The sequence below is a fragment of the Hemiscyllium ocellatum genome, unplaced genomic scaffold (genome assembly GCF_020745735.1).
Source record: "Hemiscyllium ocellatum isolate sHemOce1 unplaced genomic scaffold, sHemOce1.pat.X.cur. scaffold_565_pat_ctg1, whole genome shotgun sequence".
In the NCBI taxonomy this organism is placed as follows: domain Eukaryota; kingdom Metazoa; phylum Chordata; class Chondrichthyes; order Orectolobiformes; family Hemiscylliidae; genus Hemiscyllium; species Hemiscyllium ocellatum.
Window position 1 is genome coordinate 154,338 of NW_026869119.1, and position 14,677 is coordinate 169,014.

Here is a 14,677-nt window from a genome sequence, read left to right on the forward strand (position 1 = left end):
TACTACCACCAACTCACCACCCCCAGCCTGACCCTCACTGCCGCCCACACACCGCACCCAGCCTGACCCTCACTGCCACGCACACACTGCCCGCAGCCTGACCCTCAATACCACCCACACACCGCACCCAGCCTGACCCTCACTACCACCCACACACTGCCACCAGCCTGACCCTCACTACCACCCACTCACCGCACCCAGCCTTCCCCTCACTACCACCCACACACAGCACCCAGCCTGACCCTCACTACCACCAACTCACCACCCCCAGCCTGACCCTCACTGCCGCCCACACACCGCCCCCAGCCTGACCCTCACTGCCACGCACACAGCGCCCGCAGCCTGACCCTCACTACCACCCATACACCGCACCAAGCCTGACCCTCACTACAACCCACACACTGCCCCCAGCCTGACCCTCACTACCACCCACACACCGCACACAGCCTGACCCTCACTACCACCCTCTCACTGCCCCCAGCCTGACCCTCACTACCATCCACACACCGCACCCAGCCTGACCCTAATTGCCGTCCACTCACCGCACCCAGCCTGACCCTCACTACCACACACACATTGCCCCCAGCCTGACCCTCACTACCACACACACACCGCACCCAGACTGACCCTCACTACCACCCTAACACCGCCCCCAGCCTGACCCTCACTGCCATCCACACAGCGCACCCTGCCTGACCCTCACCACCACACACACAACGCACCAATCCTGACCCTCAACACCAATAACATACCGCCCCCAGCCTGACCCCCACTACCACCCACTCACCGCCTGCAGCCTGACCATCACTGCCATCCACACACCGCACCCAACCTGACCCTCACTACCATCCACACACCGCACCCAGCCTGACGCTCACTGCCACCCACACACCGCACCCAGCCTGACCCTCACTGCCACGCACACACCGCCCCCAGCCTGACCCTCACTACCATCCACACACCGCACCCAGCCTGACCCTCACTAGCACCCACACACCGCACCCAGACTGACCCTCACTACCACCCTAACACCGCCCCCAGCCTGACCCTCACTGCCATCCACACACCGCACCCAGCCTGACCCTCACTACCACCCACACACCGCACCCAGCCTTACCCTCACTACCACCCACACACCGCACCCAGCCTGACCCTCACCACCAATAACATACTGCCCACTGCCTGACCCTCACCGCCACCCACACACCACATCCAGCCTGACCCTCACTGGCGTCCACTCATCTCCCTAGCCTGACCCTCACTGACACCCACACACCGCCCCCAGCCTGACCCTCACTACCACCCACACACCGCACCCAGCCTGACCCTCACTACCATCCACAAACCGTACCCAGCCTGTCCCTCACTACCAGCCACACACCGCACCCAGCCTGACCCTCACTACCACCCACACACCGCACCCAGCCTGACCCTCAGTACCACCCACTCACCGCCCCACCCTGACCCTCGCTACCACCCACACACCGCACTCAGCCTGACCCTCACTGCCATCCACACACCTCACCCAGCCTGACCCTCACTACCACCCGCACAGCGCACCCAGCCTGACCCTCATTGCCGTCCACTCACCGCACCCAGCCTGACCCTCACTTCCACCCACACACCGCACCCAGCCTGACCCTCACTACCACCCACTCAACGCCCCCAGCCTGACCGTCACCACCAATAACATACCGCCCCCAGCCTGACCCCCACTACCACCCACTCACCGCCTGCATCCTGACCCTCACTACCACCCGCACACCGTACCCAGCCTGACCCTCACTGCCGCACACACACCGCACCCAGCGTGACCCTCACTGCCGTCCACACACCGCACCCAGCCTGACCCTCACTACCATCGCCACACCGCCCCCGGCCTGATCCTCACTACCACCCACACACCGCACCCAGCCTGACCTTCACTACCACCCACTCACCGCCCCCAGCCTGACCCTCACCACCATCCACCCACTGCCCCCAGCCTGACCCTCACTACCACCCACACCGCACCCAGCGTGACCCTCAACACCATCCACCCACTGCCCCCAGCCTGACCCTCACTGCCATCCACACAGCGTCCCCAGCCTGACCCTCACTGACGTCCACACACCTCACCCAGCCTGACCCACACTGCCACCCACACACCGCACCCAACCTGACTCTGACTGCCTCCCACACACCGCCCCCAGCCTGACCCTCACTACCACCAACTCACCACCCAGCCTGACCCTCACTGCCGCCCACACACCGCCCCCAGCCTGACCCTCACTGCCACGCACACACTGCCCGCAGCCTGACCCTCACTACCACCCACACACCGCACCCAGCCTGACCCTCACTACCACCCACACACTGCACCCAGCCTGACCCTCACTACCACCCACTCACCGCACCCAGCCTTCCCCTCACTACCACCCACACACAGCACCCAGCCTGACCCTCACTACCACCAACTCACCACCCCCCAGCCTGACCCTCACTGCCGCCCACACACCGCCCCCAGCCTGACCCTCACTGCCACGCACACAGCGCCCGCAGCCTGACCCACACTACCACCCATACACCGCACCAAGCCTGACCCTCACTACCACCCACACACACTGCCCCCAGCCTGACCCTCACTACCACCCACACACCGCACCCAGCCTGACCCTCACTACCAACCTCTCACTGCCCCCAGCCTGACCCTCACTACCATCCACACACCGCACACAGCCTGACCCTAATTGCCGTCCACTCACCGCACCCAGCCTGACCCTCACTACCACACACACACCGCACCCAGACTGACCCTCACTACCACCCTAAAACCGCCCCCAGCCTGACCCTCACTGCCATCCACACAGCGCACCCTGCCTGACCCTCACCAACACCCACACAACGCACCCATCCTGACCCTCAACACCAATAACATACCGACCCCAGCCTGACCCCCACTACCACCCACTCACCGCCTGCAGCTTGACCATCACTGCCATCCACACACCGCACCCCTCCTGACCCTCACTACCATCCACACACCGCACCCAGCCTGACGCTCACTGCCACCCACACACCGCCCCCAGCCTGACCCTCACTGCCACGCACACACCGCCCCCAGCCTGACCATCACTACCACCCACACACCGCACCCAGCCTGACCCTCACTACCACCCACACACCGCACCCAGACTGACCCTCACTACCACCCTAACACCGCCCCAGCCTGACCCTCACTGCCATCCACACACCGCACCCAGCCTGACCCTCACTACCACCCACACACCGCACCCAGCCTTACCCTCACTACCACCCACACACCGCACCCAGCCTGACCCTCACCACCAATAACATACTGCCCACTGCCTGACCCTCACCGCCACCCACACACCACATCCAGCCTGACCCTCACTGCCGTCCACTCATCTCCCTAGCCTGACCCTCACTGAAACCCACACACCGCCCCCAGCCTGACCCTCAGTACCACCCACTCACCGCCCCACCCTGACCCTCACTACCACCCACACACCGCACTCAGCCTGACCCTCACTGCCATCCACACACCTCACCCAGCCTGACCCTCACTACCACCCGCACACCGCACCCAGCCTGACCCTCATTGCCGTCCACTCACCGCACCCAGCCTGACCCTCACTTCCACCCACACACCGCACCCAGCCTGACCCTCACTACCACCCACTCAACGCCCCCAGCCTGACCGTCACCACAAATAACATACCGCCCCTAGCCTGACCCCCACTAGCACCCACTCACCGCCTGCAGCCTGACCCTCACTGCCACCCACACACCGCACCCAGCCTGACCCTCACTACCATCCACACACCGCACCCAGCCTGACGCTGACTGCCACCCACACACCGCCCCCAGCCTGACCCTCACTGCCACCCACACACCGCACCCATCCTGACCCTCACTACCACCCGCACACCGTACCCAGCCTGACCCTCACTGACGCCCACACACCGCAACCAGCGTGACCCTCACTGCCGTCCACACACCGCACCCAGCCTGACCCTCACTACCATCGCCACACCGCCCCCGGCCTGATCCTCACTACCACCCACACACCGCACCCAGCCTGACCTTCACTACCACCCACTCACCGCCCCCAGCCTGACCCTCACCACCATCCACCCACTGCCCCCAGCCTGACCCTCACTACCACCCACACCGCACCCAGCGTGACCCTCAACACCATCCACCCACTGACCCCAGCCTGACCCTCACTGCCATCCACACAGTGTCCCCAGCCTGACCCTCACTGCCGTCCACACACCGCACCCAGCCTGACCCTCACTGCCTTCCACACAACGTACCCAGCCTGACCCTCACTGCCACCCACACACCGCACCCAGCCTGACCCTCACTGACGTCCACACACCTCACCCAACCTGACCCACACTGCCTCCCACACACCGCCCCCAGCCTGACCCTCACTACCACCCACACACCGCACCCAGCCTGACCCTCACTACCACCCACAAACCGCACCCAGCGAGACCCTCACTACCACCAACTCACCACCCCCAGCCTGACCCTCACTGCCGCCCACACACCGCCCCCAGCCTGACCCTCACTGCCACGCACACACTGCCCGCAGCCTGACCCTCACTACCAACCACACACCGCACCCAGCCTGACCCTCACTACCACCCACACACTGCCACCAGCCTGACCCTCACTACCACCCACTCACCGCACCCACCTTCCCCTCACTACCACCCACACACAGCACCCAGCCTGACCCTCACTACCACCAACTCACCACCCCCAGCCTGACCCTCACTGCCGCCCACACACCGCCCCCAGCCTGACCCTCACTGCCACGCACACAGCGCCCGCAGCCTGACCCTCACTACCACCCATACACCGCACCAAGCCTGACCCTCACTACCACCCACACACTGCCCCCAGCCTGACCCTCACTACCACCCACACACCGCACCCAGCCTGACCCTCACTACCACCCTCTCACTGCCCCCAGCCTGACCCTCACTACCATCCACACACCGCACCCAGCCTGACCCTAATTGCCGTCCACTCACCGCACCCAGCCTGACCCTCACTACCACACACAGACTGCCCCCAGCCTGACCCTCACTACCACACACACACCGCACCCAGACTGACCCTCACTACCACCCTAACACCGCCCCCAGCCTGACCCTCACTGCCATCCACACAGCGCACCCTGCCTGACCCTCACCACCACCCACACAACGCACCCATCCTGACCCTCAACACCAATAACATACCTGCCCAGCCTGACCCCCACTACCACCCACTCACCGCCTGCAGCTTGACCATCACTGCCATCCTCACACCGCACCCAACCTGACCCTCACTACCATCCACACACCGCACCCAGCCTGACGCTCACTGCCACCCACACACCGCCCCCAGCCTGACCCTCACTGCCACGCACACACCGCCCCCAGCCTGACCCTCACTACCATCCACACACCGCACCCAGCCTGACCCTCACTACCACCCACACACCGCACCCAGACTGACCCTCACTATCACCCTAACACCGCCCCCAGCCTGACCCTCACTGCCATCCACACACCGCACCCAACCTGACCCTCACTACCACCCGCACACCGTACCCAGCCTGACCCTCACTGCCGCCCACACACCGCACCCAGCTTGACCCTCACTGCCATCCACACGCCGCACCCAGCCTGACCCACACTACCATCGCCACACCGCCCCCGGCCTGATCCACACTACCACCCACACACCGCACCCAGCCTGACCTTCACTACCACCCACTCACCGCCCCCAGCCTGACCCTCACCACCATCCACCCACTGCCCCCAGCCTGACCCTCACTACCACCCACACCGCACCCAGCGTGACCCTCAACACCATCCACCCACTGCCCCCAGCCTGACCCTCACTGCCATCCACACAGTGTCCCCAGCCTGTCCCTCACTGCCGTCCACACACCGCACCCAGCCTGACCCTAACTGCCTTCCACACACCGTACCCAGCCTGACCCTCACTGCCACCCACACACCGCACCCAGCCTGACCCTCACTGACGTCCACACACCTCACCCAGACTGACCCACAGTGCCACCCACACACACACCGCACCCAACCTGACTCTGACTGCCTCCCACACACCGCCCCCAGCCTGACCCTTACTACCACCAACTCACCAGCCCCAGCCTGACCCTCACTGCCGCCCACACACCGCACCCAGCCTGACCCTCACTGCCACGCACACACTGCCCGCAGCCTGACCCTCAATACCACCCACACACCGCACCCAGCCTGACCCTCACTACCACCCACACACTGCCACCAGCCTGACCCTCACTACCACACACACACTGCCACCAGCCTGACCCTCACTACCACCCACTCACCGCACCCAGCCTTCCCCTCACTACCACCCACACACAGCACCCAGCCTGACCCTCACTACCACCAACTCACCACCCCCAGCCTGACCCTCACTGCCGCCCACACACCGCACCCAGCCTGACCCTCACTGCCACGCACACACTGCCCGCAGCCTGACCCTCAATACCACCCACACACCGCATTCAGCCTGACCCTCACTACCACCCACACACTGCCACCAGCCTGACCCTCACTACCACCCACTCACCGCACCCAGCCTTCCCCTCACTACCACCCACACACAGCACCCAGCCTGACCCTCACTACCACCAACTCACCACCCCCAGCCTGACCCTCACTGCCGCCCACACACCGCCCCCAGCCTGACCCTCACTGCCACGCACACAGCGCCCGCAGCCTGACCCTCACTACCACCCATACACCGCACCAAGCCTGACCCTCACTACCACCCACACACTGCCCCCAGCCTGACCCTCACTACCACCCACACACCGCACACAGCCTGACCCTCACTACCACCCTCTCACTGCCCCCAGCCTGCCCCTCACTACCATCCACACACCGCACCCAGCCTGACCCTAATTGCCGTCCACTCACCGCACCCAGCCTGACCCTCACTACCACACACACATTGCCCCCAGCCTGACCCTCACTACCACACACACCGCACCCAGACTGACCCTCACTACCACCCTAACACCGCCCCCAGCCTGACCCTCACTGCCATCCACACAGCGCACCCTGCCTGACCCTCACCACCACACACACAACGCACCAATCCTGACCCTCAACACCAATAACATACCGCCCCCAGCCTGACCCCCACTACCACCCACTCACCGCCTGCAGCCTGACCATCACTGCCATCCACACACCGCACCCAACCTGACCCTCACTACCATCCACACACCGCACCCAGCCTGACGCTCACTGCCACCCACACACCGCACCCAGCCTGACCCTCACTGCCACGCACACACCGCCCCCAGCCTGACCCTCACTACCATCCACACACCGCACCCAGCCTGACCCTCACTAGCACCCACACACCGCACCCAGACTGACCCTCACTATCACCCTAACACCGCCCCCAGCCTGACCCTCACTGCCATCCACACACCGCACCCAGCCTGACCCTCACTACCACCCACACACCGCACCCAGCCTTACCCTCACTACCACCCACACACCGCACCCAGCCTGACCCTCACCACCAATAACATACTGCCCACTGCCTGACCCTCACCGCCACCCACACACCACATCCAGCCTGACCCTCACTGGCGTCCACTCATCTCCCTAGCCTGACCCTCACTGACACCCACACACCGCCCCCAGCCTGACCCTCACTACCACCCACACACCGCACACAGCCTGACCCTCACTACCATCCACAAACCGTACCCATCCTGTCCCTCACTACCAGCCACACACCGCACCCAGCCTGACCCTCACTACCACCCACACACCGCACCCAGCCTGACCCTCAGTACCACCCACTCACCGCCCCACCCTGACCCTCGCTACCACCCACACACCGCACTCAGCCTGACCCTCACTGCCATCCACACACCTCACCCAGCCTGACCCTCACTACCACACGCACTGCGCACCCAGCCTGACCCTCATTGCCGTCCACTCACCGCACCCAGCCTGACCCTCACTTCCACCCACACACCGCACCCAGCCTGACCCTCACTACCACCCACTCAACGCCCCCAGCCTGACCGTCACCACCAATAACATACCGCCCCCAGCCTGACCCCCACTACCACCCACTCACCGCCTGCATCCTGACCCTCACTACCACCCGCACACCGTACCCAGCCTGACCCTCACTGCCGCACACACACCGCACCCAGCGTGACCCTCACTGCCGTCCACACACCGCACCCAGCCTGACCCTCACTACCATCGCCACACCGCCCCCGGCCTGATCCTCACTACCACCCACACACCGCACCCAGCCTGACCTTCACTACCACCCACTCACCGCCCCCAGCCTGACCCTCACCACCATCCACCCACTGCCCCCAGCCTGACCCTCACTACCACCCACACCGCACCCAGCGTGACCCTCAACACCATCCACCCACTGCCCCCAGCCTGACCCTCACTGCCATCCACACAGCGTCCCCAGCCTGACCCTCACTGACGTCCACACACCTCACCCAGCCTGACCCACACTGCCTCCCACACACCGCACCCAGCCTGACCCTCACTGCCACCAACTCACCGCCCCCAGCCTGACCCTCACTGCCGCCCACACACCGCCCCCAGCCTGACCCTCACTGCCACGCAAACACTGCCCGCAGCCTGACCCTCACTACCACCCACACACCGCACCCAGCCTGACCCTCACTACCACCCACACACTGCCACCAGCCTGACCCTCACTACCACCCACTCACCGCACCCAGCCTTCCCCTCACTACCACCCACACACAGCACCCAGCCTGACCCTCACTACCACCAACTCACCACCCCCAGCCTGACTCTCACTGCCGCCCACACACCGCCCCCAGCCTGACCCTCACTGCCACGCACACAGCGCCCGCAGCCTGACCCACACTACCACCCATACACCGCACCAAGCCTGACCCTCACTACCACCCACACACTGCCCCCAGCCTGACCCTCACTACCACCCACACACCGCACCCAGCCTGACCCTCACTACCAACCTCTCACTGCCCCCAGCCTGACCCTCACTACCATCCACACACCGCACCCAGCCTGACCCTAATTGCCGTCCACTCACCGCACCCAGCCTGACCCTCACTACCACACACACACTGCCCGCAGCCTGACCCTCACTACCACACACACACCGCACCCAGACTGACCCTCACTACCACCCTAACACCGCCCCCAGCCTGACCCTCACTGCCATCCACACAGCGCACCCTGCCTGACCCTCACCACCACCCACACAACGCACCCATCCTGACCCTCAACACCAATAACATACCGCCCCCAGCCTGACCCCCACTACCACCCACTCACCGCCTGCAGCTTGACCATCACTGCCATCCACACACCGCACCCCACCTGACCCTCACTACCATCCACACACCGCACCCAGCCTGACGCTCACTGCCACCCACACACCGCCCCCAGCCTGACCCACACTGCCACGCACACACCGCCCCCAGCCTGACCATCACTACCACCCACACACCGCACCCAGCCTGACCCTCACTACCACCCACACACCGCACCCAGACTGACCCTCACTATCACCCTAACACCGCCCCCAGCCTGACCCTCACTGCCATCCACACACCGCACCCAGCCTGACCCTCACTACCACCCACACACCGCACCCAGCCTTACCCTCACTACCACCCACACACCGCACCCAGCCTGACCCTCACCACCAATAACATACTGCCCACTGCCTGACCCTCACCGCCACCCACACACCACATCCAGCCTGACCCTCACTGCCGTCCACTCATCTCCCTTGCCTGACCCTCACTGACAACCACACACCGCCCCCAGCCTGACCCTCACTACCACCCACACACCGCACCCAGCCTGACCGTCACTAACATCCACAAACCGTACCCATCCTGACCCTCACTACCAGCCACACACCGCACCCAGCCTGACCCTCACTACCACCCACACACCGCACCCAGCCTGACCCTCAGTACCACCCACTCACCGCCCCACCCTGACCCTCACTACCACCCACACATCGCAGTCAGCCTGACCCTCACTGCCATCCACACACCTCACCCAGCCTGACCCTCACTACCACCCGCACACCGCACCCAGCCTGACCCTCATTGCCGTCCACTCACCGCACCCAGCCTGACCCTCACTTCCACCCACACACCGCACACAGCCTGACCCTCACTACCACCCACTCAACGCCCCCAGCCTGACCGTCACCACCAATAACATACCGCCCCCAGCCTGACCCCGACTACCACCTACTCACCGCCTGCATCCTGACCCTCACTACCACCCGCACACCGTACCCAGCCTGACCCTCACTGCCGCCCACACACCGCACCCAGCGTGACCCTCACTGCCGTCCACACACCGCACCCAGCCTGACCCTCACTACCATCGCCACACCGCCCCCGGCCTGATCCTCACTACCACCCACACACCGCACCCAGCCTGACCTTCACTACCACCCACTCACCGCCCCCAGCCTGACCCTCACCACCATCCACCCACTGCCCCCAGCCTGACCCTCACTACCACCCACACCGCACCCAGCATGACCCTCAACACCATCCACCCACTGCCCCCAGCCTGACCCTCACTGCCATCCACACAGCATCCCCAGCCTGACCCTCACTGCCGTCCACACACCGCACCTTTCCTGACTCTCACTGCCTCCCACACACCGCACCCAGCCTGACCCTCACTGCCGTCCACACACCGTACCCAGCCTGACCCTCACTGCCACCCACACACCGCACCTTTCCTGACTCTCACTGCCTCCCACACACCGCACCCAGCCTGACCCTCACTGACGTCCACACACCTCACCCAGCCTGACCCACACTGCCACCCACACACCGCACCCAACCTGACTCTGACTGCCTCCCACACACCGCCCCCAGCCTGACCCTCACTACCACCCACACACCGCACCCAGCCTGACCCTCACTACCACCCACACAGCGCACCCAGCCTGACCCTCACTGGCACCCACTCACCGCACCCAGCCTTCCCCGCACTACCACCCACAAACCGCACCCAGCGAGACCCTCACTACCACCAACTCACCACCCCCAGGCTGACCCTCACTGCCGCCCACACACCGCCCCCAGCCTGACCCTCCCTGCCACGCACACACCGCCCGCAGCCTGACCCTCACTACCACCCACACACCGCACCCAGCCTGACCCTCACTACCACCCACACACTGCCACCAGCCTGACCCTCACTACCACCCACTCACCGCACCCAGCCTTCCCCTCACTACCACCCACACACAGCACCCAGCCTGACCCTCACTACCACCAACTCACCACCCCCAGCCTGACCCTCACTGCCTCCCACTCACCGCCCCCAGCCTGACCCTCACTGCCACGCACACACCGCCCGCAGCCTGACCCTCACTACCACCCATACACCGCACCCAGCCTGACCCTCACTACCACCCACACACTGCCCCCAGCCTGACCCTCACTACCACCCACACACCGCACCCAGCCTGACCCTCACTACCACCCTCTCACTGCCCCCAGCCTGACCCTCACTGCCATCCACACACCGCACCCAGCCTGACCCTCACTACCATCCAAGCACCGCACCCAGCCTGACCCTAATTGCCGTCCACTCACCACACCCAGCCTGACCCTCACTACCACACACACACCGCACCCAGACTGACCCTCACTACCACCCTAACACCGCCCCCAGCCTGACCCTCACTGCCATCCACACAGCGCACCCTGCCTGACCCTCACTACCACCCACACAACGCCCCCATCCTGACCCTCACCACCAATAACATACCGCCCCCAGCCTGACCCCCACTACCACCCACTCACCGCCTGCAGCCAGACCCTCACTGCCATCCACTCACCGCACCCAACCTGACCCTCACTACCATCCACACACCGCACCCAGCCTGACGCTCACTGCCACCCACACACCGCCCCCAGCCTGACCCTCACTGCCACGCACACACCGCCCCCAGCCTGACCCTCACTACCATCCACACAAAGCACCCAGCCTGACCCTCACTACCACCCACACACCGCACCCAGACTGACCCTCACTACCACCCTAACACCGGCCCCAGCCTGACCCTCACTGCCATCCACACACCGCACCCAGCCTGACCCTCACTACCACCCACACACCGCAGCCAGCCTGACCCTCACTACCACCCACACACCGCACGCAGCCTGACCCTCACCACCAATAACATACTGCCCAGTGCCTGACCCTCACCGCCAACCACACACCACATCCAGCCTGACCCTCACTGCCGTCCACTCATCTCCCTAGCCTGACCCTCACTACCACCCGAAAACCGCCCCCAGCCTGACCCTCACTTCCATCCACACAGCGCACCCTGCCTGACCCTCACTACCACACACACAACGCACCCATCCTGACCCTCACCACCAATAACATACCGACCCCAGCCTGACCCCCACTACCACCCACTCACCGCCTGCAGCCTGACCCTCACTGCCGCCCACACACCGCACCCAGACTGACCCTCACTGCCATCCACTCACCGCACCCAGCCTGACCCTCACTACCACCCACACACCGCACCCAGACTGACACTCACTACCACCCTAACACCGCACCTAGCCTGACCCTCACTGCCATCCACACACCGCACCCAGCCTGACCCTCACTACCACCCACACACCGCACCCAGCCTTACCCTCACTACCACCCACATACCGCACCCAGCCTGACCCTCACCACCAATAACGTACTGCCCACTGCCTGACCCTCACCGCCACCCACACACCACATCCGGCCTGACCCTCACTGCCGTCCACTCATCTCCCTAGCCTGACCCTCACTGAAACCCACACACCGCCCCCATCCTGACCCTCACTACCACCCACACACCGCACCCAGCCTGACCCTCACTACAATCCACAAACCGTACCCAGCCTGACCCTCACTACCAGCCACACACCGCACCCAGCCTGACCCTCACTACCACCCACACACCGCACCCAGCCTGACCCTCAGTACCACCCACTCACCGCACCCAGCCTGATCCTCATTGCCGTCCACTCACCGCACCCAGCCTGACCCTCACTTCCACCCACACACCGCACACAGCCTGACCCTCACTACCACCCACTCAACGCCCCCAGCCTGACCGTCACCACCAATAACATACCGCCCCCAGCCTGACCCCCACTACCACCCACTCACAGCCTGCATCCTGACCCTCACTACCACCCGCACACCGTACCCAGCCTGACCCTCACTGCCGCCCACACACCGCACCCAGCGTGACCCTCACTGCCGTCCACACACCGCACACAGCCTGACCCTCACTACCATCGCCACACCGCCCCCGGCCTGATCCTCACTACCACCCACACACCGCACCCAGCCTGACCTTCACTACCACCCACTCACCGCCCCCAGCCTGACCCTCACCACCATCCACCCACTGCCCCCAGCCTGACCCTCACTACCACCCACACCGCACCCAGCGTGACCCTCAACACCATCCACCCACTGCCCCCAGCCTGACCCTCACTGCCATCCACACAGCGTCCCCAGCCTGACCCTCACTGCCGTCCACACACCGCACCCAGCCTGACCCTCACTGCCGTCCACACACCGTACCCAGCCTGACCCTCACTGCCACCCACACACCGCACACAGCCTGACCCACACTACCACCCATACACCGTCCCCAGCCTGACCCTCACTGCCATCCACACAGCGCACCCTTCCTGACCCTCACTACCACCCACACAACGCCCCCATCCTGACCCTCACCACCAATAATATACCGCCCCCAGCCTGACCCCCACTACCACCCACTCACCGCCTGAAGCCTGACCCTCACTGCCATCCACACACCGCACCCAACCTGACCCTCACTACCATCCACACACCGCACCCAGCCTCACGCTCACTGCCACCCACACACCGCCCCCAGCCTGACCCTCACTGCCACGCACACACCGCTCCAGCCTGACCCTCACTACCATCCACACAAAGCACCCAGCCTGACCCTCACTACCACCCACACACCGCACCCAGCCTGACCCTCACTACCACCCACACACTGCCACCAGCCTGACCCTCACTACCACCCACTCACCGCACCCAGCCTTCCCCTCACTACCACCCACACACAGCACCCAGCCTGACCCTCACTACCACCAACTCACCACCCCCAGCCTGACCCTCACTGCCGCCCACACACCGCCCCCAGCCTGACCCTCACTGCCACGCACACAGCGCCCGCAGCCTGACCCTCACTACCACCCATACACCGCACCCAGCCTGACCCTCACTACCACCCACACACTGCCCCCAGCCTGACCCTCACTACCACCCACACACCGCACCCAGCCTGACCCTCACTACCACCCTCTCACTGCCCCCAGCCTGACACTCACTACCATCCACACACCGCACCCAGCCTGACCCTAATTGCCGTCCACTCACCGCATCCAGCCTGACCCTCACTACCACACACACACTGCCCCCAGCCTGACCCTCACTACCACACACACACCGCACCCAGACTGACCCTCACTACCACCCTAACACCGCCCCCAGCCTGACCCTCACTGCCATCCACACAGCGCACCCTGCCTGACCCA